This window comes from Chelonoidis abingdonii, chromosome 6 (genome assembly GCF_003597395.2).
Source record: "Chelonoidis abingdonii isolate Lonesome George chromosome 6, CheloAbing_2.0, whole genome shotgun sequence".
In the NCBI taxonomy this organism is placed as follows: domain Eukaryota; kingdom Metazoa; phylum Chordata; order Testudines; family Testudinidae; genus Chelonoidis; species Chelonoidis abingdonii.
The window spans coordinates 21,161,906-21,188,894 of NC_133774.1; the positions used below are offsets into that span (position 1 = coordinate 21,161,906).

The 26,989-nt window shown below is 36.5% G+C and overlaps 1 protein-coding gene and 1 non-coding gene across 6 annotated transcripts in view; one reads left to right on the forward strand and one right to left on the reverse strand.

Moving 5' to 3' along the window:
* Positions 1-26,989, forward strand: part of WDR7 (WD repeat domain 7) — a 359,997-nt gene that overhangs the window by 196,420 nt on the left and 136,588 nt on the right. The window lies entirely within an intron of this gene.
* On the reverse strand, positions 23,039-23,140 carry LOC116837832 (U6 spliceosomal RNA). Its single transcript, XR_004376796.1, has one exon. It is a non-coding gene; the product is annotated as a U6 spliceosomal RNA (small nuclear RNA).

Sequence of the window (26,989 nt, forward strand, 5' to 3'; positions counted from 1 at the left end):
TTTTAATTTGTGTTTAATCACTCCTTGAAAAACCATACACCATATCCTGCACTGGGTATTGTATAGAACACCAGATAAGCGAGTTTTTCTCATCTGAAGCAAATTTCAACTCTTTCAGATGCTAAATAAGAAAATGTATATTGTTTCTTGTATGTCATTTTTATCTTTTAAGTATTACAATTAAGAATAGCTAAGATTTCAGGTTATTTAGAAATTAAACATTTGGGTTTTTCTCCTTGTGTTGATTTCATTTGCAGTAGCATGGGTTTAAAAGGTGTTTTGACAAATGTTTTGCTAGAATGTATTTAGTCTAATTATCCATTTGACCTAAATTCCAGTATTTCACAATTAGCAATAGTTTCCAAAGAACAATGATATGTTAAGGATAAGAAGTCTAGGGTTTGTTGTTGTTGTTTTTTTTTTTGGTAAGAAAAGTGTCCCAAAAAGGTAGTTTGGGTCAGCTGCTTAGTTAATATATAAATGCACATATCTGAAAAGATATGGTCATCTGTCACTCAAACAGATGTCACCCAATAAACTGAATTAACAGTTTTTAGGTTTATAGGCCGACATCTGTTTCAATGGCAGATGTCAGTGCAGGAATGGTGCTACGTATATTTATTTCTGAAGTGCTAATATAAGAAATTCTTTTCAAAAGTATACAGTATAGAACACTTTGGAAGAATTCCAAGATTTTAAAATTCCCAATTGTAATAAATTAGGTTAATGAAGAAACATTTGGCAGTCTTGGCAATGTGACCAGATTAGAGGATTGTAAAATTGCCGCTCTGACCAGTTTGTGAGCCACTGTGTCTAGTCATAACATATTCCTATTGATTAGCAATGGCTGACATTTCAAAATGGCTGCATAGAAAAACGATGTTTTTTTTTTTCCAGTTTGGAATTGCTAGCAAATTTTTGTTAAAATGTCAAAACAAGATCTATTTAGCAATTGGTGATGTACCTTTTATATGATACGCCAATCACAATTACAGCCTTTAAAAAGGCATTCTAAAATGTCTGTTGTATTATCAGTGGAAAGCTGTGCTTGCGGTGCTTCAGCATGTAAGCTACAAAAATAAAAAGAGATTAACTAAAGATGAGGTAGGCCCTCAGACATGCATATACCAACTTTACTGTTTTCAGCAGCTGCCTGACTGAGAGCAGAATTTGTTCCCCTGGCACTGCTGCTGCAAACCCTTGAGCCATGTGTACAACTTCACTCAACTAAAATTATACATATCTTTAAGTGTTTGCAAGATTGGAGATTAGATATTGTGTGTTTTTTACATTGGGAGCAGAACAGAAGCAATATCAGCCCTCCAAAGCTGTAAATCATGCTGTCACATGCCAAGGATAAAATCCATCTTGGTATCCAACTAAAACATCTACATTAAGTTGCATTATTGTATTTTCTAGATTCTAGAGTGTAGAAAATATTATAATCCAACTTTTTAGCAAGGTGTTGTAAATATGTAAGTTATCAATCACAAACTTCTGTACAGTGTGTATATTAATCTCAAGGTGCTGACTAAGGGTACAAAAGCAAGGAAATTAAAGTTTAAAACTATCGCTTCCTACTTTATTATATACCTCAATAATGTTACACACACTGAAAGTCTCATATTATTACTCCAATGCAGTACCTAAGAAAGAATGCAGAATTAAATCTGAATAACTTTAATTTTGATAGTTTAGATCCTTTTCTTTAACATGGATACATATTTAACTTTTAAAAAGAATGTTAAATCTGTGCATGTGTTTTACATTTTTCTTGCCCATATTTTCTTGATGACACTCAGTGTAATGTGTAGCTGATGAGTACAATGCTTAAAGCCTTTTTATTTTGTGTGCAGGCAGGGCCGGCTCTAGGTTTTTTGCTGCTCCCCCACCCCCCAGGGCTTTTGGGGGGGAGGGGGCTTTTACACGTGTTTGCACTTTGCAGTTTTGATTTGACTGTTTAAAATTGTTTAAAAAATGAAAACAGAGAATTTGTAGTTAGTGAAATAAAAGAATTTCCTACTAGTAAAAAAGAACAGGAGTACTTGTGACACCTTAGAGACTAACAAAGTTATTTCAGCATAAGCTTTTGTGGGCTACAGCCCACTTCATCAGATGAGCTGTAGCCCACAAAAGCTTATGCTGAAATAAATGTGTTAGTCTCTAAGGTGCCACAAGGACTCCTGTTCTTTTTGCGGATATAGACTAATATGGCTGCTACTCTGAAACCTTTCCTACTAGTGTAATTTTAACATTTAATTTTAACAAAACCCACCTGGCCCAACTCTTACCTTGCTGCAGATCTGGCCTGAGGTGGATTCATCTCCCAACACCGTCGCTCCCAGGGCCAGGGGTTGGAGGGGCTGCTGCTGAATCCCAGCCCCGCTCATCCTTCATCTTCGCCTTGGCCCTGGCACAAGCTGAGCTCAGCCCGGGCTGCCACTCTGCTCCCCTCTAGCAGAAAGTGGCACAGAGGGGATGAGGAGGAGGACGCAGAGGCGGGGACAAGCCGAGTAGGAGCGGCCCGCCTGGGCACCATGTTCCCCCCATCCTCTACAGCTGGAGCAGGGCTGCGCTACTGGCTCCCACCTGGGGGGATGGGAGTTGGCCGCTGAGTGTGCGAGAGCAGCAGGGACAAGCTAAGGAGGAGTGGCCTGTCCTCTGCAGCCGGGGAAGGGCCATGCTACCGGTTCCCGCCGCTCTTCTGCAGTCAGCAGCCAACCCCACCCCCCACCCCCCCAGGCAGAGCCAGTAGCATAGCCCTGTCTCGGCTGCAGAGGATGGGCCACTCCTTAGCTTGTTCGCGCTGCTGTTTCTCGGTCAGCGGCCACCTCCCACCCTCCCAAGCAGGAGCGGGTAGCGCGGCCCTGCCTTGGCTGCAGAGGACGGGCCACTCACTCCTCCTCGGCTTGTCTCTGCTGCTGCAAGCCAAGGAGCGGCCCGTCCTCTGCAGCCGGGCAGGGCCGCGCTACCGGCTCCCACTGCTCTTCCGTGGTTAGCAGCCACCTCCACCCCCAGCTGGGAGCCGGTAGCACGGCCCTGCCCCGACTGCAGAGAACGGGCTGCTTCTCGACTTGCAGTGGCCTGTCCTCTGCAGCTGGGCAGGGCTGCACTACCGGCTCCCACCTGAGGGGTCGGTGGTGGCAGCTGCCTGCAGGAGAACGGCGGGACAGGTTACCCACTCAGCGGCAGAACAACAGGCTGGTTACTGCCCCCTGGGGCAGTCAGGATCCAGCCGAGATGCCGCTTCTGGTATGAGCTGGGGCCCCAGTATTACGCCGCCCCATATATTTTGCCGCCCTAGGCACCTGCTTGTTTAGCTGGTGCCTAGAGCCGCCCCTGTTTGTGTGTTAAAGTAATATGTCAGTACTACTTATTCTGCTGGTTATTGCAAGAATGTCGGTGTTTGAGGAAAGCTTTTAGAATTAGTAAGGTGATTGGTCTTTAATTCTTTGTCTTTTTGGTGAGAGGTGCATTATTCCAACTTTGTGCAATATTCCTTTGTTCCATGACTACTCTGAATAATTTTATTAACGTGGCAAAAGGTTGTCCTCTTTCCTTTAGAAAACCATTTACGGCTTTATTGCTTTCTGATGGTTCCCCATCTTTCCTTATTGACATCAGGTAGATGTTTTTCAGAATGTCTATTTCATTAATTCAGTTAAAGGTTTTTCTTTTGATTAATTTATCTTTCTAAACTGATATTTAGAATGACTTTGTTCACTGCAGAAGTCTTTGGGGTTTTTACATTTTTCTTTTTAAAGGAACATTGTCAGGTTAATAATAAATACCAGTACTTTGCTCTTATATAGCACTTTTTCTTGAGTAGATCTCAAAGTGCTTTACAAAGGAGATCAGTATCATTACCCTGCTGTATAAAAATCATGTATTTTAAAAATCAAACTTTCACTGTTTGTGTTACTGAGAAAACTGGAGCTCATTGGCATTGAAGTAGTTTATTTTTCTTCATTTATGCTGTTTAAATTTTCTTTTTGGGTTGTGCCCTAGGAGAAAAATGAAAGCTGAATTAATTTTCAAATTTGTTTCTCGTAATTTCAGTCTGGTTCTCTTTCAACTGTTCAGTGTTGTATGTTTGGGTTGCAAATGCTGCAGGAAGATGTTTAAATCTACCCAGACTTCTATTTGAGCAAACAGAAAAAATCATGAAACTATTTCTGTTTGTTTAGATGTTTAACAGATCCTAAATATTGCATCTAAATTACATGAAATTGACTATGAGGCATCTATATTCATTATAAAGAAGCAGTAAAGAGCACAAAAACTTTTTTTCTTTGTCTTCATAGTTCATTTCTAAAAGCACCAGGGGAACACTGTAAATTACGTTGTTTTAGTCTGATCCAATGCTCATTGAATTCCATGGAAAGAGTCTTGTTGACTTCAGTGGGTTTTGGATCAGGCCCATAAAGCATGGAGTTCAGATTACAAAATTTGGCTTGGTAAACAGCCATTAATTTTTGAGACAAGGTGAATGAGGTAATATCTTTTATTGGACCAACTTCTGTTTGTGAGAGAGTCACGTTTTTGAGCTATATAGAGCTCTTTTTCAGGTCTGGGAAAGGTAGTAAAGTGGTACTTTTTCCAGAGCTGAAGAAGACTTTAGTGTACCTCAAAAACTTGTGTCTTTGACCAACAGACGTTGATCCAATAAAAAAATATTTCCTCACCCACCTCTTCTCTCTAATATCTTGGTACCAATACAGCTATAACTATACTGCAAACTTTACATTTTTACTTAAAAAGCCAGATTGTCCAGAGATGCTTTATCACCTCAGGTAGAGGGATAAAACATGTAGTTTGTATTATCAAAAATGCTATATCAGTAAATCTTTTATGACATATCCTAGGATTTGCCTCTGCTATTCTAGAAGTAGAGTGCAAAATTTGCTAGTGCTAAGACATCATCAGTAACACTGGGACCAAACATAAAGTCCCCCTTGTATGTGAAAATAGCAATCACTGAGTGAGGTTTCATCAGTGAAACAGTATTATTTAGTATATCTTAATCAGCTTAATACTTGTAAATAAGCTGTAGAGTTAGTGACTTTAAATTGAAAAGGAGAATGTTTGATTAAAAATGATAAATTGATTCTCAGTAAGATGTGTTCTGTTCTATTCTATATATTCTTATACCACCCTTACTACTGTAAAAGCAGCAAAGAATCGTGTGGCACTTTATAGACTAACAGACGTTTTGGAGCATGTATCTGATGAAGTGGGTATTCATCCACGAAAGCTTATGCTCCAAAACGTCTGTTAGTCTATAAGGTGCCACAGGATTCTTTGCTGCATTTACAGATCCAGACTAACACAGCTACCTCTCTGATACTTACTACTGTAGTCTTTGAGAAACTTCCTGCAGTGAATTAAGCAATGTGATTAATATCTGTCAGGTGATTTGTTCTCTCGTCCTCTCACCTGGGGGAGAAAAGTCTGTTCAGTGTAGAGCTTAGTTTTGGCACGGTTTTGGTTTTGTTTGTAAATGTACATGCCGCTGTCTGTTTGTATTGGAAAAGTCAAGGTCTAAGGAGGGTGGTAAGATTTGTGATGTTTCTTTAGTTCCTTTTGGAGTTCATTCCACAGTCTTTGTCTGGTCTCTCAGAATTCTCTTTCTCTTTAACAAATAAGCTTTACCCCGGTGGAGCAGAATTGCTATCCACAGTCTTCATTCCAGATCTTAGTTTAGGCAATCGTTTGGACATGCTAGGCTCAGGCCTTTGAGCACTTCGAAGATAAGGGCAGAGAACTCAACTTGATATTCTGTGGGAAGCTGGTGTAAAGAGCAGAAGACGGATTTAATGTGATCACGGTAACCCATGTTGCTGAGGAGATGTGCTGTAGCATTCTATACTAGTTCATTTCCTAGGAGCTGATGGATTCATACCTCGCAATATTATAGTGGGGTAGTCCAAACAGGAGGTGACAAAGACTTTCACCACCACAACAAAAATTCTTTTTTTATGACATCTAATTTTATTGCTCCTTAGAAATAAACAGTGTTTAAAAATTGGTTTGTACGTTAACCTCATTTTGCCTGGTCATTGTGCATCTGACAAAACTCTTCTAAAACAATGTTAGGAAACTGGATCTGGAAAATGATTTTCCAACACAGTTTTTAAAATAATTGCTTGGCCCACAGTGAAAGGCAAACAATGTTTAATTTTCAGAGGGGTAGCCGTGTTAGTCTGGATCTGTAAAAGCAGCAAAGAATCCTGTGGCACCTTATAGACTAACAGACGTTTTGGAGCATGAGCTTTCGTGGTTGAATTCCCACTTCGTCGGATGCCGAAAGCTCATGCTCCAAAACGTCTGTTAGTCTATAAGGTGCCACAGGATTCTTTGCTGCTTTTACAATGTTTAATCTGTATTCCGACAAACTGTTTTTATGTTAGTGTTTGGGTAAAACTTCAGGTTGGATTGTCATCTGCAGTGAAATACCTACACTGCTGGCATACTTCATTTTATACAAAAATTGTGTCTGTGTACAGTATTTCTCAGCAGTTGTGGTTATAACATGATTTGGCCACTCCGTCCTAACATCCACTGTTGTGATCTTTGATGTAGGAGACTGGAAGGTTAATCACAAAATTCTAAAAGTCCATGCCTCTATTTTGTGCAGCTACTGCTCTATTTGAGAGAGAAAAAAAATGTTGTTTAGTAGGTTGAATGGATTTTGCTTTTGGTATTTGATTAGCATTGCTTTCTGCTGTCTCTCTTTAAACTGAGTTGGTTCAGTTCAAAGCTGATTTGGTGCTTTGGATCACGAGGTTTTGCACAATAGATTGAGTTGCTCACTACTTTCACATAATAAAATATCGGGTCGTTTCAGTAACACTTTTAAAGAACAAATTATGTGTGTGGGGGGTGTGTGTGTGTAGATTTACCTTCACTGAAGTAGTGTGAGAAAGCTATTTAAGAATATATAGAGTAGCACAGTGTCCAACTGAAACTATGTTGGAAATTTAAATATGCAAAATGTAATTATGTAGATGGAATTTGGCAAGGAGACAAGGGTTAAATGCCCTTACTAATGGAAAAACATTCCTATCTATTTTTTACTGCTGTAATTCCAGAGTAGCTTAATATTTGATTGACTCTGTAGCTTAGTTTAATTAGCATTGATACTTTGGGACTCATCTCCTTTTTTCCTGTCAGAGGGCAGAGGGAAGGTTGTATAGACATTTTTAAAAATACTTGTTTTTAACATTATTATTGTGAGAGAGCTTTGAAGAGCTGATTCTTGTATTTTGTCCAGAAGGCAGAGAGTTCCAAAGCTGGGAGACAGCTGCAAGAAAAGCTGTCTCCTCTTGCAAGTTTCATCATTGTTGTTGATAAATCCATTGTTCCTGAGGAGTGCATCTGCCATGGAAGGTCCTGGCTGCCAAGGGAAATAGTCCCCGAGATAGCCTCGTCCCCAACCTGTTAAAAGCCTTGAAAATCAGGATCTGAACTTAAAATTTGATCTGGTGTTCATTGGAAAGCCAATGTAGTATCCAGAAGATGGGGGTGATGTGCTCATGTGGGCATATCACCCCATCATGGTGGGCAGGCTGATGCATTTTGCAACAGCTGGAGCTCTTTCAGGGGTGTTTCATTCTCTGGTATGATACGCTGCAGTAGACTGACCTGAGCAGATTTTCATGACCCACTTGAATGTGTTCTGTACTGCCATTTATGCTGTTGCTGGTGCATATGTGCTGTTGCTAGAAAACCAGATGCAGGTTTTAAAGGTTTAAAATTATCCATGAACAGTCGATTGTTCAGAACTGTAGATTAATTTAGGCTTTGCTATTAGATGGAGTATATTAAGCCCTGAATAGAGAGGACACTCAGAACTCAGTATGTGTATTGAAAGGAGATGGTGACAGGTCGGTATCAGTGAAGTGAGTTAAGTGGCTGCTATTGCCTCCTCACCTTTCTCACCAGGACCCTGTTGCCATTAGGGGTTATCATGTTAAATTTGTATATAATAAAGTTCTGGCCTTTTGGCCACATTTTGAATAAATGTGTTTGTCTGTTCTCACTGATTCCTGCTTCAGCAACTGTTGTGAACTCTTAAAAAATGCTATGAGTTTTAAAGGGTGAAAAACAAAAGGTTTTATTTATTTTAATCTTAGTAATAAAGTTTTTTATTTTTTTAACTCAAATTTTAGAGCAAAATCAGCAATTACTGATTTTAGGATTGGCTTACTATGTCGTCCCTGGGGAACAGGATTTTCAGGACATTAAAGTTGTTCTCTTAATACTTAATTTTTTTTAAAGCATACATGGTGATGATTAAGGCTATGTTTTAGTCATGGATATCTTTAGTAAAAGTCATGGATGGGTCACGGGCCATGGATTTTTGTTTACTGCCCATGACCTATCCATGATATTTACTAAAAATACCAATGAATAAAACTTGGGAGGGGGGACTGCCCAGGAGCCCGATGGGTGCTGGGGGCGGCCCAGCTGCTTGGAGGTGGGGTGACCAGCAGCGTGTGGCCCAAGACACCCGCTGGTGCTGGGGAGAGAATTGGCAGGGCCAGCAGGCTCCCTACCTGGCTCCGCGCCTCCCACCCCCAGCAGCAGCAGAGTTTGGTATGGGAGGGGCAAGAGACTGGAGCACGAGGCACCACGAGACTGGCTCTAAGCAGCACTTACCTGGGGGGCTCCCTGGAAGCGGCAACATCCCCCTCACTCAACTGTTAGGTGGAGGCATGACCAGGCAGCTCTGCGCGCTGCCTCTGCCTGCAGTCATTGCCCCCGCAGCTCCCTTTGGCTATGGTTCCCTTAATAAATACTGATTTAAACACTCTTTGCATTCTGTACTTAGAAGTAGAAATACGTGTGTGTTTGAACTAGCTTTTAAGAAATCAAATGCTAAACACAGCATCTATTAACCATGCCTTTTTTTGTTTGGTTTAGAAATGATGCTTATTCTAAATGTGGAATTTATATTTTCTTCTTTTTAGGTGGGAAAGCCCCATTTTGTTTCAGTGTAGGGAAACAGTATTTTAAATAGATAAGCATTCAATATAATGGGCTTAGTGGCAGCCCTGACCTAATCAATTCTAAAATGCATTTTGTGGGTGCAGAGAAGACTTGAAGAGAGGTGCTAGAGTTGACTTTCTTTTAAAAATGTGCAGAGATTTTTAAATATTAAACCTATTTACATAATTTTCATAGATGTTTAGAGGAATTCTCTTTCCCCCAAATTCTGTAACTTAGGCTGTCTACTTTTAAATAAGCACATTTATAATCATGCACCTCAGTTCCATGATGATTGATTAAATAGAACCAGATCCCTCTCATTTACTACAGTAAACCTCATGGAATTCAGGGCTAATTGCAAAACTAAGTTTAAAATTTAGCAGGATTGCTTAGCCACTTCTCTCCTCTCTGCCATATGTTGTTGTTGTTGTTTGTTGTTGTGATTGTGGTTAATTTCTGTTAACAGGTGGTAACTAATATCCAAGAATCAGGGGGAACTGGATGAGGGCAAGAGGAGTTGAAGTTTTACAGCCTTTTCATGTCTAACATAAAATGTCTTTTTGATTGCTTAATTTTACAAGTAGGCCTTTTTAAAAGTAAAGGTATTGTGTATCCCTCTGACTGCAGCCACAGCTGACCCTGCAAAAGTTTCAACTCCTCTACTGGACTCTGCTGTTTCCATGGAAATGGATGTCAGAGCAGCAAAAATAGAGGAGGGGGCAGGAAAAGAGGGGTTTTTAATGACCATCTCCCAAAATGGTGATTTTTAAAGATCCTTTTCTCCAATATTTCTCCCTTTTCGTAGGTGTTGTGGATTTAGGGAGGGTAATGTGACCTGACAAATCCTCACTGCATATTAGATGCCTGTACAATTAAGCCTTTGTAAGCTAATTAGATTAATCTTTCTAATGCCTATTTAATTTATAGGCATACACACAGAATCCATAGTTGTAAAATTTCAGGTTTTGCACACAGTAAGATATATCAGAATCAAAGCATATAAGAGGTTTCCTATACCATTAGAATGCAGAAATATATCATATGTATCATGTAGGTTTCCCTATGTATTTGTAAAATACCACACCTTTTTCAGAAATTTTTTTTAAAACAAATACTCTAAACAAAATGTTTGTCTGCCCTTCTTAATGAGTTAGTATTTTTAACGGGAATGTTGTGCTTGAAAGCTGAGGGCTTGTTTACCCACATATTACTTACCGCACAGGCAACAGTATCAGTACAGTTTTACTCCCAATGCGCTGAAAATAGTTTTTAAGGCTGATATGGAGAGACCCACTTCAAGAGGTGATAGGCTAGTAAAGTGAGTATTCTCACTGCCTCCCTAGCCTCTCTTCTGAGACTGCCAAGGACGAACTGTGATTGATGATTTTTGTAATAGGAAATCCTGTCCATAAGAGCTAGAATTGGACTTTCACCTCACTTAACAAGGTCAATAAGCAGCTATCAGATAAGCTCTGACTTGTACATTTTTAGCAGATGAGGAAAGGCAAGATTATTTTTCTTTTTTTGAAAAGGACATTTTTAAAGTTTGGTTTGATTTCAAGATCATCATGAACAAATCACTGTTAGAAGGTGGGTTTGTGATGTGATAATGCCTCTAATCACTGCACATTAGGTTAGTTAATTTACATATTGCAACACTGCTGGTTAAAATACGGTACAAATTGTCTGAGCTTTTTCTCACATTTTAAGGAAAGGCCATATTTCACAGCTGTGGTGCTCACACACTGAAATTTGCACTCAGACAACACAACATGAAATAAGAGTTTCGCTATTTGGTGATGAGAGATCTATTTTTTTCTTTTCCGTGTGGCAGTCCCAGTAGAATCTATTAACATGTACTACATAAATTGGCAGTGAAGTGCAGAAGAATTCCAGAGGCAGTTCTTATAACACAAGGTTAAAATTAGATACATGTGCAGTAGATGTGGCATTAAGATACTCTCTGACGTACAGCAGCCTTCTTTGTAGCTATGAGCTACTTGCACCAAATCTGATTAAAGACCGTTGAAAGATTCACATTGACTTCACTGGGAGGTTGGATTAGAGCCTGTATAAACAGATGACAAGTGAAGAAAATTACTGATTTGAAATACAGATTATATAATTCTCACAACCATTTTGCTTCTATTCCTGCTAGTGCAACTGTGGAATTGTTTTATATGTAGGTGTTGCAGTGAAACAGGTGTGATCTTCTGCCAGATTTTTCATCTATGGAAATTCATATTTTTGGGTCAGAACAAGAGTGGGTTAATCATTCAGGATTTTCTGCAATTTCACACCAAGTGTAAATGGATTGTAGGAGTAGGATATCACAGGTTAAATCTGAGTCCGTCAGATCACCTTAGGGTTGCCAAAAATGAACACCCTTGCTTTACTCCCTGCCCCGCCTCTCCTCTGAGGCCCCGCCCCTACTCATTCCATTCCTCTTCCCTCTGTCTCTCGCTCTCTTCATCCTCACTCGCTCGCTCATTTTCACTGGGCTGGCGCAGGGGGTTGGGGCACAGAGGAGGGTGAGGTCTTTGGCTGGGAGTGTGGGCTCTGGAGTGGGGCTGGAGATGAGGGTGCATTAGGGTGCGCCAGGCTGGGACTGAGGGGTTTGGAGGGCAGGACAGGAATTAGGGCTGTGGCAGGGGGTTAGGGTGTGGAGGGGGGAGCGTGCAGGCTCCAGGCAACGCTTACCTCAGTTCCTGGAAGCAGCAGCATGTCCCCCCCGGCTCCTATGCGGAGGTGTGACCAGGTGACTCTACACGGTGCGTGCTGTCTTGTCCGCAGGTGCCGCTCCCGCAGCTCTCATTGACCATGGTGGCTCTTGGCCAATGGGAGCTGAGGAGCTGGCACTGGGGGCGCAGAGCACATATAGGAGCCAGAGGGGGGACATGCTGCTGCTTCTGGGAGCCGCGTAGATAGGGAGCCTGGTCTTAGCCCTGCTGCGCCACTGACTGGACTTCTGCCGCCGGAGTCCCTTTTGAACTGGGTGTTGCCTTTGAAAACAGGACACCCTAGATCACCTGTGCTGGCTAGAATTGGAGCACTAGGGCAGAATCTCTTGGGACAAGTAAATGTAAGGGTAGGCCAAAGACTCTGAAAAACTGTTTTCCCATTATGCACAATATCCATTATCTTAATGGTATTAACTTACATAAAATGCCTACATGTCTGAGACAAACACTGTCACTAAATCTTTAAAATCTACAAATTTGCATTTGGAAATGCCTCCTGTCCTGAGTGCTTCTAAAAGTTCAGATAGAACTTTTGGATCAATTGTTTTATCACATATCAGATCAGTTACATGGACCTGATGCTGAGCGTATTGTATGATACACCATTTTGTTGAGTGAAATATGTGTGATTCTACTCTGAAAAGTGACTACGATTTCTTTATTTCAAAGCATTCTGGGATCTTGTATACCAGTGAATGTCGGGTCAGAGTTACACAGTTTACAAGTAAGGTTTTTTTCCTTCACATTGCAATGCTGCAAACCCATTGTGGAATGTGAAATTAAGCCATGTTCTTTTTAGGTCACATATCACCACTTATAAAAATTCTGCAATCAGATTTTGGTTATTAATAATATTTTCTGTAGCAAAAAAGAGAGCATGATGCTGTGTAATACAGATGGAATTTGATTCCTTGCCCTACAGAGTTTACAATCTAAGTCCCCAATCCTTGCCAAAGATACATGCTGTGGAACTTTGCTTGTTTAAATGCAGATTTAAAATTAGTGATTTAGGTCTTGAGACATTATTTGGGGTTTTCTGTTGCCCAGACTCCAAATGAGCAACCTCAAAAGCCCATCCATATATGTTCTAACTCTGTGAGAGTATAGCAGGTGTTCATGCAACACTGAGCTTCCCAATAATATAGTATCTAGTCAACTCCTTGCACCATCCTGCAATAGAAGAATTGGTTGTACCAATTGCATCTTCTAAAAAACCCACCTCATGTTTATAGATAAAATGTTCATTTTTCTCTTTGCAAAATTGTTTGTGTGCTTGAATTTTCCAGTCTAAATACTTCAATGATCTTTCTTCCTATTTAAAAAAAAAAAAAAAAAAAAGTTTGCAAAAACAGCCTAGTACTTATGTAACCGTCAAATAATAGAGCATTATGTATGTATAATGCAAAAGGAAAAAATTAGGCTCTGATCCAGGAAAGCATTTAGTTGTATACATAACTTTAAGCATATGATTACTCCAGTGAAGTTTGGATTGGGCCTCTCGTGAGGAGACTGCAACAGAAAGTTAACTCACCCATAAAAAAAAAAAAAAAAAAAAGTTTGCAAAAACAGCCTAGTACTTATGTAACCGTCAAATAATAGAGCATTATGTATGTATAATGCAAAAGGAAAAAATTAGGCTCTGATCCAGGAAAGCATTTAGTTGTATACATAACTTTAAGCATATGATTACTCCAGTGAAGTCAATGGGAGTACCTTAGTGCTTAAAGTTCTGCACATTATGAAGTTCTTTGAAATAAAAATCTGTTTCCTTATGAAGTCTATAATCTTGCAAACTCCCAAGAAGCTACTACTACAAAGTGAAAAGAACTTACAAAATTACCAAAAAAAAAATTCATAATGGTGATTACTATGACATAAATTTAAACTAATCAATCTTCTTACTCTGTTTGACATCAAGAAAAATAAAGTTCTCACACAGTTTATAGCTGTAACTTCAGAAGTCTAATCTTAGATTTTTCATAGTTGTACTTTTTGCTTTTTTCTTATTCTATAAAGTTAAATACATTCTGTTTTCGAAGTTATGGTGATTTAAAACAACCACCTACTTATACAAAGTCCATTTGACTCAAGTTGAGAAAAAGATATTAACTGTAATTGAAATAACTGTATTGGAAAATTATTTGTTTCTACATTTCAGATATCTGTAGTTTAAGTTTACAATAATTTCTTTCTTTTAAATAGGCAATGTCACTTAATGTAAGTTAAATAAAACATGTTGAACATAAAACAATCTAATATTTTGATCTTATATTGTACACAGAAGTGTGTAATTTTACCTACTTATACTGAATTTTAAAAGCTTAGCTCATAAATTTAATTTTTTTACTAGTCTTTGGTTGCACTTTGATAAATAAATAGATCATCTAAGATTCAGTAGGCCAATTGCAGCATAATAATAGCTATTCAGAGGCAATTAAACTGCTTTTTTCATGCCGGCATGTGAGCGCGCCCTTTCACAACCTTCAACTTGATTCGTGGTGATTCAAAATTAACTTAAAAGTCTTGTTTGCTGACAGCTTAAAGCTTAATTGACTGAAAGCCAAATAGAGTGTGTTCTGTATTCAGCACTAGAGCTATTGATAAAGCCATGTGTAAATTGCGCATGTTGAAAGACACCGATTGGGCCCCCTGTTCTCGTATTAGCCCACAACTTAGCATTGCTGCACAGTCAGAATTGCTTTGTCAAGCTTTTTATCACATCAGGTTAACTCTCTCTGGAGTTCCTCCAGCAGCTGCAGTCTAGTATTGAGCTTCTGCAATACAGTAGGGCCTGTTATAATTTTGATGCTGATTTGTGGTTTCCTTGTTGATGGCTTTCTTTTGCTTTTACTTCTAAATAAATGTATTGGTAACGTCTAAAATGATATGTTCTGCATTTTTCTGAGTAAGATATATATACTAGTTTCTCATAATTAATACGAATATACAGATTTAAACTAGAAAGTGAAAAGCATATCCTATTGATTATACCGTTTGGAAGTGAAACCTAACTGGAGATTCAGTGCTCTGTAATCATAATAAAATATACATGCATATTAAACAATATTGGGTTAAAGAATCAAGAAATTGCTAAAAATGTACCTATTACTACTTGTGAATCTTAAAATATTTGTGCTGACATACTAGCCAATAATATTTAACTTTACATGTAAAGCTCTGAGTCCGTCTGTGTTTCCCCATATAAGATTCCATGCTTTAATATAACAGGTTAAATAATACAGAACTGTATAGTTGCATGTAATAGTCACATGTTTATATTAATAAAATATGTATGCATAATAGACCACAAAATTTCCTTGGGTTTTTACATTACACCTTTGCACAGGGCAAATAAATTCCAGGCCTTTCCCTCTATTTGTTACATATCCAATTTATTCCCATTGATATCACTGGGAATTTTGGTGTTCAAGGAATATAGAATCAGCTTTAAGAAAAGGCTGAGAATCTATCACTAAATATAACTGCTGTTTATTACTTTTGAGAAACTAGGTAGGTTGAACTGTAGCTACTTATGTAACTCTGAATTTCCCTTTCTTTTATTAATTTGCCAATCCATACTGTTAAATGATTCTAAATATATTTCTGCTATGCTTCCCTGTAGTGGTATTCACCTTTCCCTTTTTATGTCACAACTTTGGCACCCAATTTTTACTTTATAATTTTACCTTTTAAGTTTTTATTTGCATAGAGGTAAACATTTTCTTAAAATTAATTTACAGATACTATGATGAGACCCACTATAAAAATAAATACATCCTATTGTTTGTGTGTAGTAATAGTTGGATCATTTCACTGTCAAATTGATTTAATTAAGCATTTAAGATACTTAATGGAAACAGAGTAAAACAAGCCATGGAGAAATGTATTTTAATCATACTAAAATTGGGATTTTTTTAAAAAAAATTTATTTAAAATTTTTTTTCTGAAGCTGGATATGTCAAAATTATATGATGATTGCAATGTTGTTGTAGCTGTCTTGGTCCCAAGATAGTAGAGAGACACCCATCTTGTCTCTAAAATTGTATAATGACATCTGAAAGTATCCATTCTGCTGTTAACTTTTAACAGTTTTGCTTACAGGAAAAAATAAATTTTAATTTCTAAAAAAACATAGAACTTAGAATCTGATATGCTATATATCTTATTGATTTCCCTGCAGATCATGGCTATCTAATTTTACCTGCCTTCTCAATGATTCCTAGTAAGAACCTGATCTGTTCATAAAGAATCAGGATAGGTTGCAACTCATTTTCAAAACAACTATAATTTAAAATAGTTTTACTCTTACATTCCTTTTCAAGAAAGTAGTAATCACGTTTCAGTAAAACCACTGTGAATCTGAATTTTATATTTGAATGTTTTACCTGTGTCCAGAGAGATTTGATATTCAAGAATGAATTGCTTTTATTGTTCAAGTGATGAAGTTTTGGGGTTTTTTTGTTTGTTTTGCTTTGGTTTGGTTTTGGTTTGGGGTTTTTAAAATTATTTTTAACAGTTAATCTAACATATCTTTTAAAGCATTTAGGAAAGCATTTTTATTTTTTATTGTCTAGCTATTAACTACATGCAAACTAACTACTCTCTTTTCATACACACACATGCTGACAAGTGACCTTTAACTATTATTTTGTAATATTTCATTTCCTTGTTAGAGTTGTAGGTATTGATATTTCTAGCTGTGTTTTTAATGTAGCCAGAACTGATGCAATGGCAAGAAAAAAATATTATTGAGAAATTCCAGTATCAATGTACATGTACCTCATGATTCATTTTTCAATAGTCATATCAATTGAAATACTGTCACACTGTAAGAATATAATTTCATTAATCTGCTAATTCAAAAAGAAAACAGGACAAGGTATTCTAAGTGTGGTTACTCAAATATTTAACTCTGCCATTTCTTGTTTACTGTATGCTTAAATATACTATTAACTCTGCACAAGATATTGTTTAATTATTGCTATTTGTTAATCTTATAATTTATAGAAAATGCATTTTTATATATATATAGGTAGATATTTTTGTTTACTGTATTTTCTATAGTATTTTGCTGTTCACTGGACTATTATTCTGTACTGTAGCATTCTTTCAAGGAGCATAAAATGGATGAAGAAGATTCTTTCTCACAGAGCGTAGACCAGTGAAAAATTGTCCTAGACAAAATGGATTCTTTACAGTTTACATTGGGAAAGTAGGCCAGATTTCTTTTTTACTTTAATAGAAACAAAATAGAATTTCCTTTTATTTACAGTAGAACCTCATACTCAAAATATCCCAGTTCTGTGAGGCATATATTTTATGTATGTTATTCTATTTCTAATATTATTTTTATTGTTATGCAATTCTGTGAGGCTTAAGATTTTATGTATGTTGTTTGTACATTTATGCAGATGATATTGATGAAATAAGGTATAGATTTCTAACATATTACAGCACAATACTGAGAAATCTATGGAATTTTAAATGCTGCATACAGATGCACGATTTTATCCAGTAACTGAAATTACAAGATCATCATACAGTAAATATTTGTATAATTTATGAATTTTTATAATTTATAAATGTATGGTAAAATAAACAAATGTCAGCATAATAAATACAATACACAGGCACACTTAAATTAATTCTCAACTCATTAAATAAATATTACATTATACGGCTTTTAACAAAATTATATTAAACTAATGTAATGATCACTTAGTCAGACTTACCAATGAGAGATACACATTGCAAGGCATAATAATTAATCTGTGGTCTTGGATTTCAAACGTGAATAGGGAATTTCCAACACACGTACTTTCCAAATAAATTGTTGATGAGCAAAGAAAGGGTTCATTTAACTGGAAAGAAAACAATCAACTGTATATGTACATACCAAAAAGGAAACATTACGGCTTAACATGCTATTCTGAATTAAATAAATATTTTATTTTTGTTCCTTGTTTTCTATAGCTTGTTAGGGATAGCCAGTGCCCAACAGTAACAAACTCAGTATTTTGCAGTTAAAGGTGAAGTTAGTTTGTTGTGATTAGTATAGTGCATTCTCATTATAATTCAACAATTAAAGTCCAAGTCCGTGTTACCTGTAACAAAACAGGCAACAGAGTGAATCTGAATAGAAATCCATGGATAGATTAATACAGTTTTTAAAATCTCATCTGTCACTGGTCTAAATCTGAAGATTAAGGCAAACTGAGGTTAGGAAATGCTGAGAATGACTGACAATGTGCAATAAGATATGAAACAGTTTCAGCAAACTGTAAATATATGACTAAATATAAGATTACAAATAGTATTATATTTTGACAAGACAATATACAAATCATTTAATCTTCATGGATACCTGGAAGCTATGTGCATTCAGTGAAACCGTGCTATTCCAAGGTATGTTGTAACAAGGCCATAAGTTGTTAGAGAATGGTATAAACATCACTAAGTGCTAATGAGTACTTGGTAGTCTATAGTAATACTTTAGTGAATGCTGAACAAGTTTAGATGTTAAGCTTTTTAGGAAGAGTGAATGATGGCTAATGATTATTTAATGACAGATCCCTGGGCTGAAAGGCACTTAGGACTCAAAGTGTACTGCAAAGCCAATTTCTCAAAGCTTCAGACAGGTTTATTTGGTCTCACCTTGAATAAAACACTGTTGTATTGGTTTCATTGGTGTGGATTTAAACACATTATCAGCTTAGAATAGCAGCAGCTGCACCGCAGAAAATCAGTGTCTTAATTCTGATGGTTGCTGTTAGCCACTCTTAAATGTTTTGGTTACAGACTTATGACATTGCTAACAGATTTAAACTTGAATATTTCAATATTAACTCATTAATAAAGACATTGAATTTTGCAATCACATATTTCAAGGAGTCCATAATGAATAAGATGAAATGAGCTCACTAGAATCATAAGGATTTACAGATGGGTTCTAATCTCATACTAAGATTTCCGATCATACTTTTTATTAGTGAATGTCTATGCTGTTAGAGACAAAGCCCTTCAAATTAGAACTTTAAACTAAGGTACCTTCTGTTCATTTCTGGGGCTTTTTTGGTGGATGTAAATGATTGCATGATTGTTTTTGGAAAGAATAATTCTAGTATTCTGGTCAGTATTTCGTTTTACCATAAGATGTTTTAACATTCTGTGCTATGTTTGAGATGCTTCATTATGTAGTCACTATATTACTGGTGTCCAAATCATGGGCACCTCAAAAAGGCAAGTCATGCTGTTTAAAAAAATTCTGTTGTAAATGTTACAAAAAAATTCTTCTTTTTATTACTAATATAAATGGCTATTCTTGTTAACCATAGAATGTTACCTGCAAAAGAAAGATATTGCAATTTTCTGTACATTTTAAATGTTTAAATATAAAAGAACTGTACATGGTTTGAAATGAAAATTAAATAGAAAAAATCTTGACTTTTACAATATTATAGTATATTGGTAATATATTAAATATTGCCACTCTGTTACTCTTCCTTTTGGGGAAAAATATGCCACTGTCCTAATCTCATAACTAATGTTTCATAAACTGAATTTTTAAATGGTGTTTTGAGTGGTCTCAAGCTATCTAAATATGCAAATCTCCTTTCTAGAAATTGTATACCCTACCAACTGCAGAAAAGTTTAGTAAAATCAGTGAGATATTTTTCTTTAAAAACATGAAATTTTGCTTCTTATTTCTACATTGCCGAATGTGTAATATTTTAGTAGCCTCTATCTGTATATAAGACAGAGAATCATTAAAAACACTAATTAGATTTTTAAATTGAAGTGCTTGTACTTCTGCTGAGCAAGTTTATATGAAACGCACAAAATTCTAGAAGGTGTGCCACAGGAGTCCAACACTTTATAAACGACTACATGGTAAACTACTCTTTCACTCTTATTACCTACTGACCTTAATTATTATCTCAATGATATAGATAATTAAAAGACTGTTTAATAGCTAGACTGGTAGCTGTGTAGTTAGTGCATTAAACTATCGCATGAGACCCATGTTTAATGCACAGTCTTGATCCCAAGCCAGCCTAATATGGGGGGGCTATGAAAGTATCAGATCAAGGTGTTTCTGAGGAGGGAGCACCTCATATTGACCCCAGTTTTACAAGGACTGGCATAGATTTTTCTCCAGTGAGAATACAGTCCAGTCTCTTAATATTGGGGAAAGAAAGAATAAAGAAGTCCATTGATTGGCAGTAGAGGAGGAGAGTTCTCCATTGAGGGTCAAGGAAAAAAATAGTAGTTTACCCATTTAAACTTTTAACCTTTTATCATGCAGCATAAGCTTTTGAATGTGCTGTCACGACATGACAGATAGGTACACCCATATAAGACTTATGTTTACTACAGGTAGCCATTAAATGCTTAACAGTGCTAGTATATATTATCATTGTTGGGCTTCAGAGTTAACAGTCACTGAGAAGTTCCTCCCTCTTTTGTTGTTTGCTGTCAGGCTTCTAGATTCAAGATAGCACTGAAGTGGTTTGCATTCTAAACGTTACGGTGACAGTCAAGCTACAAACTAATTTAAAACAAAATTAGAAATCAAAAAAGTTATCATCATAATAAGTTGTATAGAAAACCAGTTCTGGAGATATCTCTGCGGACGCACTAATGGTCTCATTCTTTTCTCACTTGCACTGGTGTAAATATCAGTAAATCCATGGAAGTCTACATAATTACCCCAAGCTAAAATAGTTATAGGTAAGAGGAGATTCCTAACTCATCAGTATATGTTGGAATTTCCATCTCCATAGAGGGTTTTGCCCTATTTAACAGGTATTTGTTGTGTGCTCAGCCAAATAGAAAGCTGAAAGAAGAGAGGAATTGGTTGAAAGGAGCAAACTATACATATTTGTTTCTTCCTCCACCCCCATCCTCTATGCTGTCCCCCCCAAAAGTTGGGTGCCTAAGTTAAAGTTGCATGAAGGCAGCTTACCTTTCATATCCAGCACTTACTCAGCAGATCAACACACTGTGTTTCACAGACCTTGGCAGCATTACAAGGATGATATTTTCACATGACTGTTCTTTTACTATTTTTCCAGCGTTCAGTATTTGAGGTTTCTTGTTGAGAGATTTTTGTTTAGCATTAAGCATGTACATCTTCTGTTTGCATCTATCCCTTATTCTAAAAACCTTGTTCTGTTCTCTAATGATGCTGCAAGTAGCATATAAATGTGGTAAAGGAATTTTGAGAACTTGTTCCATATGTGTGTTTGGGGGTAAAAGTTATAAGTGGGAAGAAGTCACTAAATATCCTTGCCCCATTTCCTTAGAATGACCTTTTGCAAAATATGTGACGTGACACTTCTCAAGCATTTAAAGAGCCAGAATCTGAATTAATATGCATAGAACCTCATTTCTCAATGGTAGCAGTTCTTTGATGTCAGAATTCCATCTCACGGTGAAGCTGTACTGTAAATTAATATTGCACCAAGTTATTAATTATAATTCCACTGAGAGGTTGGTGCACAACAGGAAAGAGTCATTGAAATGGGAGGCTTAAACAGATTTTATGGGACCAAATTTATCCCTGGTGAAACTCATTGAGGCTCTACAACTAAGATCAATAGACAATTTTAATATAAATGTGAAGAACTTTAAAAAGTAGAAGTTTATCTCCATAATTAGGATAGTGGTGGTGTAGAATCCATAACAACTCTTAGGAGAAAGTAACACCTAAGAAAATGTGACAATGTATTTATTTTGACATCCGTATGTAAGTGACCCATATTACTTGGGACTTATGTAAGTATTGAGAGAATGATGTAAAATCTTGTGACAGCGATGGTGTTGATTCTTTTAAAAGTTTGAGCTTGTTTGGATTTCTAATCGGGCAATCTGGATATGATTAGTTTAGAAAAGAAATACGCAGGGTATTCAGGCCCCGCATTAGAAAACTTGATCTGGTTAACTAGGGCAGCTCACTTTTATTATATAGAATTACTAAACATGGGCAGGACATTTATAGTCCAGCAGGGGTCATGATGCACATCTATAATCTTCTCCAGTTCAAAAATAAACAACACTCCAAAATCTCACAGGGTGGGTTTGTGGAGGAATTTTGTCTGTTCCGTCAGTGGAAGGAAACTACCAACATAATGAATAACTAAATTTTCAGGCCCTCTGAATATTTGTACATAGTAGCAAGGGCTACTTTATTCATTTCATCAGTGAAAGAAGGAACCGTAACTCTCTGGAGGCTAAATCAAGTGAATTATATTGTCTCTCTTCCCACTTGTGGCAAATATTCTGCTACCTCCCATTCTGAATATTGCTTTATACTATTATTTTTCAGTTCTGGTTTATTTCAGACAGTATTAACTCTTTATAAGATTTGAAAAGCATTGAAATATTGTAGACATTATTATTTTCTTCTATTGTGTATTGTCTTAGGAGCTAATTACCTTGAAAAAGTTGTAAGTTGGCACTTGGATTTCTGTTAAATGTTCTGATCAATTTCAAGTGCTAGTTGTGTGCATATGATTTGCAAATTTTTAAAATACATTTAACTTTAATTTATTTGCGTTATAAATAGGACACTAAAGGTTATCTGCAGTGAGTTACACTTTTAAGAGCTTATTACGAATGTATTGGGTTAATGTATATGTTGTGAAAAAATTGTTTTGCTTTGTCTGAGGAAGCATTATTTAAATTACCCATCTTTAATTTTTGTGTAAATGTTATGTGTGGGGGCTTGAAAATAACCTTTTTGTTTGTTTAGATTTTCCAGTAGTTGTCAACGTTAAACTGCAATTATAGAATTTATTTTCATCTCACATGAATGTAAACAAATTCCATATCTTCATTGTAGTTATTAGATATTCGGTTTATAAAACTTCCTATCTTTTGAAAACTATCTGCAAAATTTCAAATCCACAAAATGTGTCATTCATTGTTGCTATTAATCTCTGCTTTTGCCACATTGTGCTCTATATGCTTTTCTTTACAGAAAAGAGGGTGAAAGATGGGGAGAGCATGATAATGGCAAACAAGGAGGATATTTTTATTTATTTTGGGTGAAATACTCTTGAATGAAAGATATGTGCCCTGAGAATATTCTCACTGAAAGTTGTTCTCTATGGGCAGTGCTTTCCAAATCTAAATTACTGTGTTCAGTGTTTAATGGTAGGTGCTATAGAAGTTGCTGAGATAGATACAAGAATTGAAAGTAGCGTTTGTTTTTTGGGTAAGATGCTGGATTGAGATTTGGGTTCTAGGCATGGTTCTCCCCTTACTACTATGATCTTGGGCAAGTCGCTTAATCATGCTGTGCCTCAAATCTCCATCCGCAATGAATTTGCGTGTCATCCTTGCGCAGGGACCATTATAATCTTCTCTGTATCATTCCAATTTTAGTATGTGTGCTGCCAAAGCATGAGTAATATAGTTCTTTTCTCCCACCCTTTGTCTTTCCTTTCTATTTAAACACTGATCATGTAATGGGTTCTCCACTGGCAGACCCCCTGCACCCACACAGTGCCCCATTTGTTTAATTAATTTGCTGTGTTGACTAAACTTGTTAAAACTGTTTATTTCTTGTTTTGTTTGATAGAAAGTATTGTATATGTGCATTATACATAATTATGCCCAAAAAGTCTCTCAAAAATGACAAGGTATGCTGTGGAAAGCAGAGGCTGAAAGCTTGATGTTTTAGTTTTCTCTATTGAGGAATATTATGATATAGATGTTTATTGATAATGATTAAATCTTATTAATTACATTCACATGTGTAGCATTCTACATAAATGGCTAAAATATGCGAGTTTATAGTCCATCGTAGCTTTATATAACAGCTTTGTGTAGTCTCATAGCACTTGATGGGGGCACAGCTGGAAAGCATCCTGGATGGACTCAAACCAAAAGAGTATCCACTCTGTGATCAGAATCCACTACATTAGCAACATATGTTCTTATGGTTTATCCTTACAGTAATACGTTGTCCTGGCATCTACTTCACTGAGATTTTAATACATAATACAATAACAGAGTACCATCAATATGTTCCTAATAGTAGATATAAAGCATCTGGTAGTAGTCCATCTCTCATAAAACTGCCTTTAGCCTTAATTCAAATTCATTGATTCCTATTCCAGTTAAACCTGAAGAACTTAATATGTCTTTTAATCCTTTTATTGTAAGCTAAGATAAAATTAATTTTAACCTAGAACTCTGCAAAGCCAATTAACATGATCTTTAGAGTTATTTAGTAAAGTGCTTCAAACTGTTAAATTTATCTTGACCTCGTGGTTGCACTCTGACTGCTTTTTAAATGAAGTAATCAATATCTCACAGCCCTTTAAGCAATTTAAACTTCTCAAATATTTTACTCATATTTTTATTTAAACAGCTTAGAAAAATATTTACTCATATTAAGGTATCTGTAGAGACAATTGTTAACTACTGGCTTCGTTTTAGATTGAAATATATTTTAATGTATGTGTTCATTTTGCTAAATCTGAGAAAATGAAGAAATCTGTCACTTCTATTTGTGTGTAATACAGAGAGTGTGTTATCTATATGGTTGAAAATGTAGAACATTTTTCTCCTTTCACCGTTGTAGCTTCTTTTTTCCACATAGAGCTATTTGAGGTTATTAATTTTCTTACTGTGATAGGGTGATCAACCGTCCTGTCAAGAAAATGGATCTCTGTGTCACCTTTTAGCATGATTAAATGGAGGCATGTCACTGTGAGAAAATACCAAATTTTCATGAGACAAATGCAACTGTAGAAAGGACTGTTTTTATAGACATTTCATTTTAAAATCTCCCATTTGGCTGTCAGTTTATTTGTAGGAAATCATTCCAATTAATTGTGTGTTTCTACTAATAATTCAAAGAAAGTAAGGGCAAAAACAAGTGCTCACTCAGAGATTTTTTTTCCTTTGAAGGAGGGAAAAAATACAGTGGTGAGAGAGAGAAGGAGCAATTTATGTTGGTACAATGAGTTACTAATGAGACTGTCAGAACTACATTACCTTCACCCTGTTTTGGTCACAGCATTTACTGCTTTTTTAACAAAGAGTCAGATTCTTACAATCTAGAGACTCTTGAGAAGTACAGTTGTAAGAATTGCTGAGATTTAAACTCCTATATGCTTAATATACAGGCCATGACTGGCAATGTCAGCTAGTGAATTTGCATCTAAAGATTGTAAGATAAATGCATAATAGCCTACTTTTTAGAATATAATTAAAATATCTGGCAACAGGGCGATTGATACTTTAACTTTAACTTCAGAATTCTGGCATTATGGGACACACACCTGTTAATGGGTTACTTGCTAGTTTAGGGGTGAAATTTGACAGGATTATTAGACGTAGCTTATGATTTTGAGGATATTGTTTTAAAATACATCCTTCATGATACTATAAAGGGTTAATTCAATATTATTGTAATCAAACAGAAGGAAGAACAACAAGGTGGGGGCAGGAATTCACCAAGTGCCTCTGTTGTTTAATTACCTACTGGAAGCAGCACATGTGTTTTTTCTTTCTTTCTTTTCTTTTCTTTAAGTGGTGGCCATTGCAGAGGCTGAGCGGCTGGGGTCAATGCCTTGCCTATTGATCAGTATCCCTGCAGTCCCCTGCTCCAGCATCTGCTTCATTGGCTTCTTTCAGTGCCTGCTTCAGTACATTAGAATAGAAATCCATAACCAGAGCTGTGCTCATCCAAGCAGGGGAAGAAACTAAATTAAATGGTATAAAACAATCTTGGATCAGGAGTTTGTGCCAATTCATCTTGATCTAAGATGTCACACCGGGCTCTCTGTCTGAGCACCTGGGCTAGAGGCAGCCATAGTGAAAATAGATGGAGCCACGATCATTCATTTGTCAGCTAAGGAGCTCGGCAGCGGTTAGCAATTCCCTTCTGCAGAGGTCAGCTGACAGAACAATCAGTGCAACTGCAGAATAGAGCTTTCCTTTGAACTATTGTTATGGAGCATGCTTCTTGCTGGGGCTGGGGGAGGGGAGCATGGTTTGCTTCATGTTCCAAGTTATGCTATATAAGACACATAAAAGGATAATATATTTATATATCAAAATATCAGTACCATTTGCGTGTTGTATATCTTAATTATGTATATATGAAATAAGTTATATAAAAATTAAAATGTTTAAGTATCACTTTGTTTATAGTCGATTTTCATCCTTTCTGGGAAGGCAGTGACTATTGATTTTTTTTTTCCCCTTAGCATTGTTAAGGTTTTAGATTCTTACCCACCCCAACCCACCTCACCCCTTTAGTTGGCATATCATGGTCATAGCCACAGCATCATTACCAGAATTTGGACTACATTCTACTAGAGATTCTTATACTTGTTTTTTTTAAAGTAATATTTACTTTTCTATCAGTACAGTAGTATGAAATTCACTAGAAAAACTAGACATATAGTAGACACTCACTAATTCACAGTTCATTATTCAAACCTAGTATTTTCTCACAGTATACCAGGTGGTCTCTTCCAACTTCTCCACAAAGATTTAATTGCAGAGTGCTGTGGGAGCTAAGACTTCATTACTTTTGCAAGATATATGCCAGTGAATTTGCTGGTGTAATGTGAGTTATTATTATAAGTGTATCTGAACTATAGTTGTCAAACTATATGAAGAAGGTACATTTTATGATGAAGTATCTTTTTTTGGTGAGGGGGGGTTAATTGTGGTTGTGCGGTTACTCACTAAATCATCAAATTTGGTAATCTGCAGTACTTGAGGGAAATAAAAAGGTTGTGCGTGATATATTGGATTATTAATAACTATATTTGAAACTTTGCAATGAGACTTTTCCCCTCGTTTTAGCAAGCACATTAGTTAGTATACTGTAATTACTGTCATGAAATTGAAAATTATTTGCCAGGTACTGTTGCTGTGGGTTAAAAGTAATCATCAAAAAAGAAGGGGGTGGTCACTTAAATAACAGGCTGCTTTTTATAACATGAAAAATATATGTATTTTAAAAAGTCTATATCCTAGACTATTTCTGTGAAGAAAACCTGTTTGTCTTAAATCAGATTAATACTGATGTAAGTAAGAATCACGATCATAATTCACCTTTCAGAGAATACTGATTTAATAACTGCAGAATCCTAGAAGTCTTTCACTCTTTTTCAATGAACAAACTTGGAGGTACTATGAAATTAAAACTTCTTTTCCTATAAGAACATGCTACTTTTCTGTAGGTGGCACTGAAGACTGAGGAAGGGGCAAGTCATACTTAAATTTTT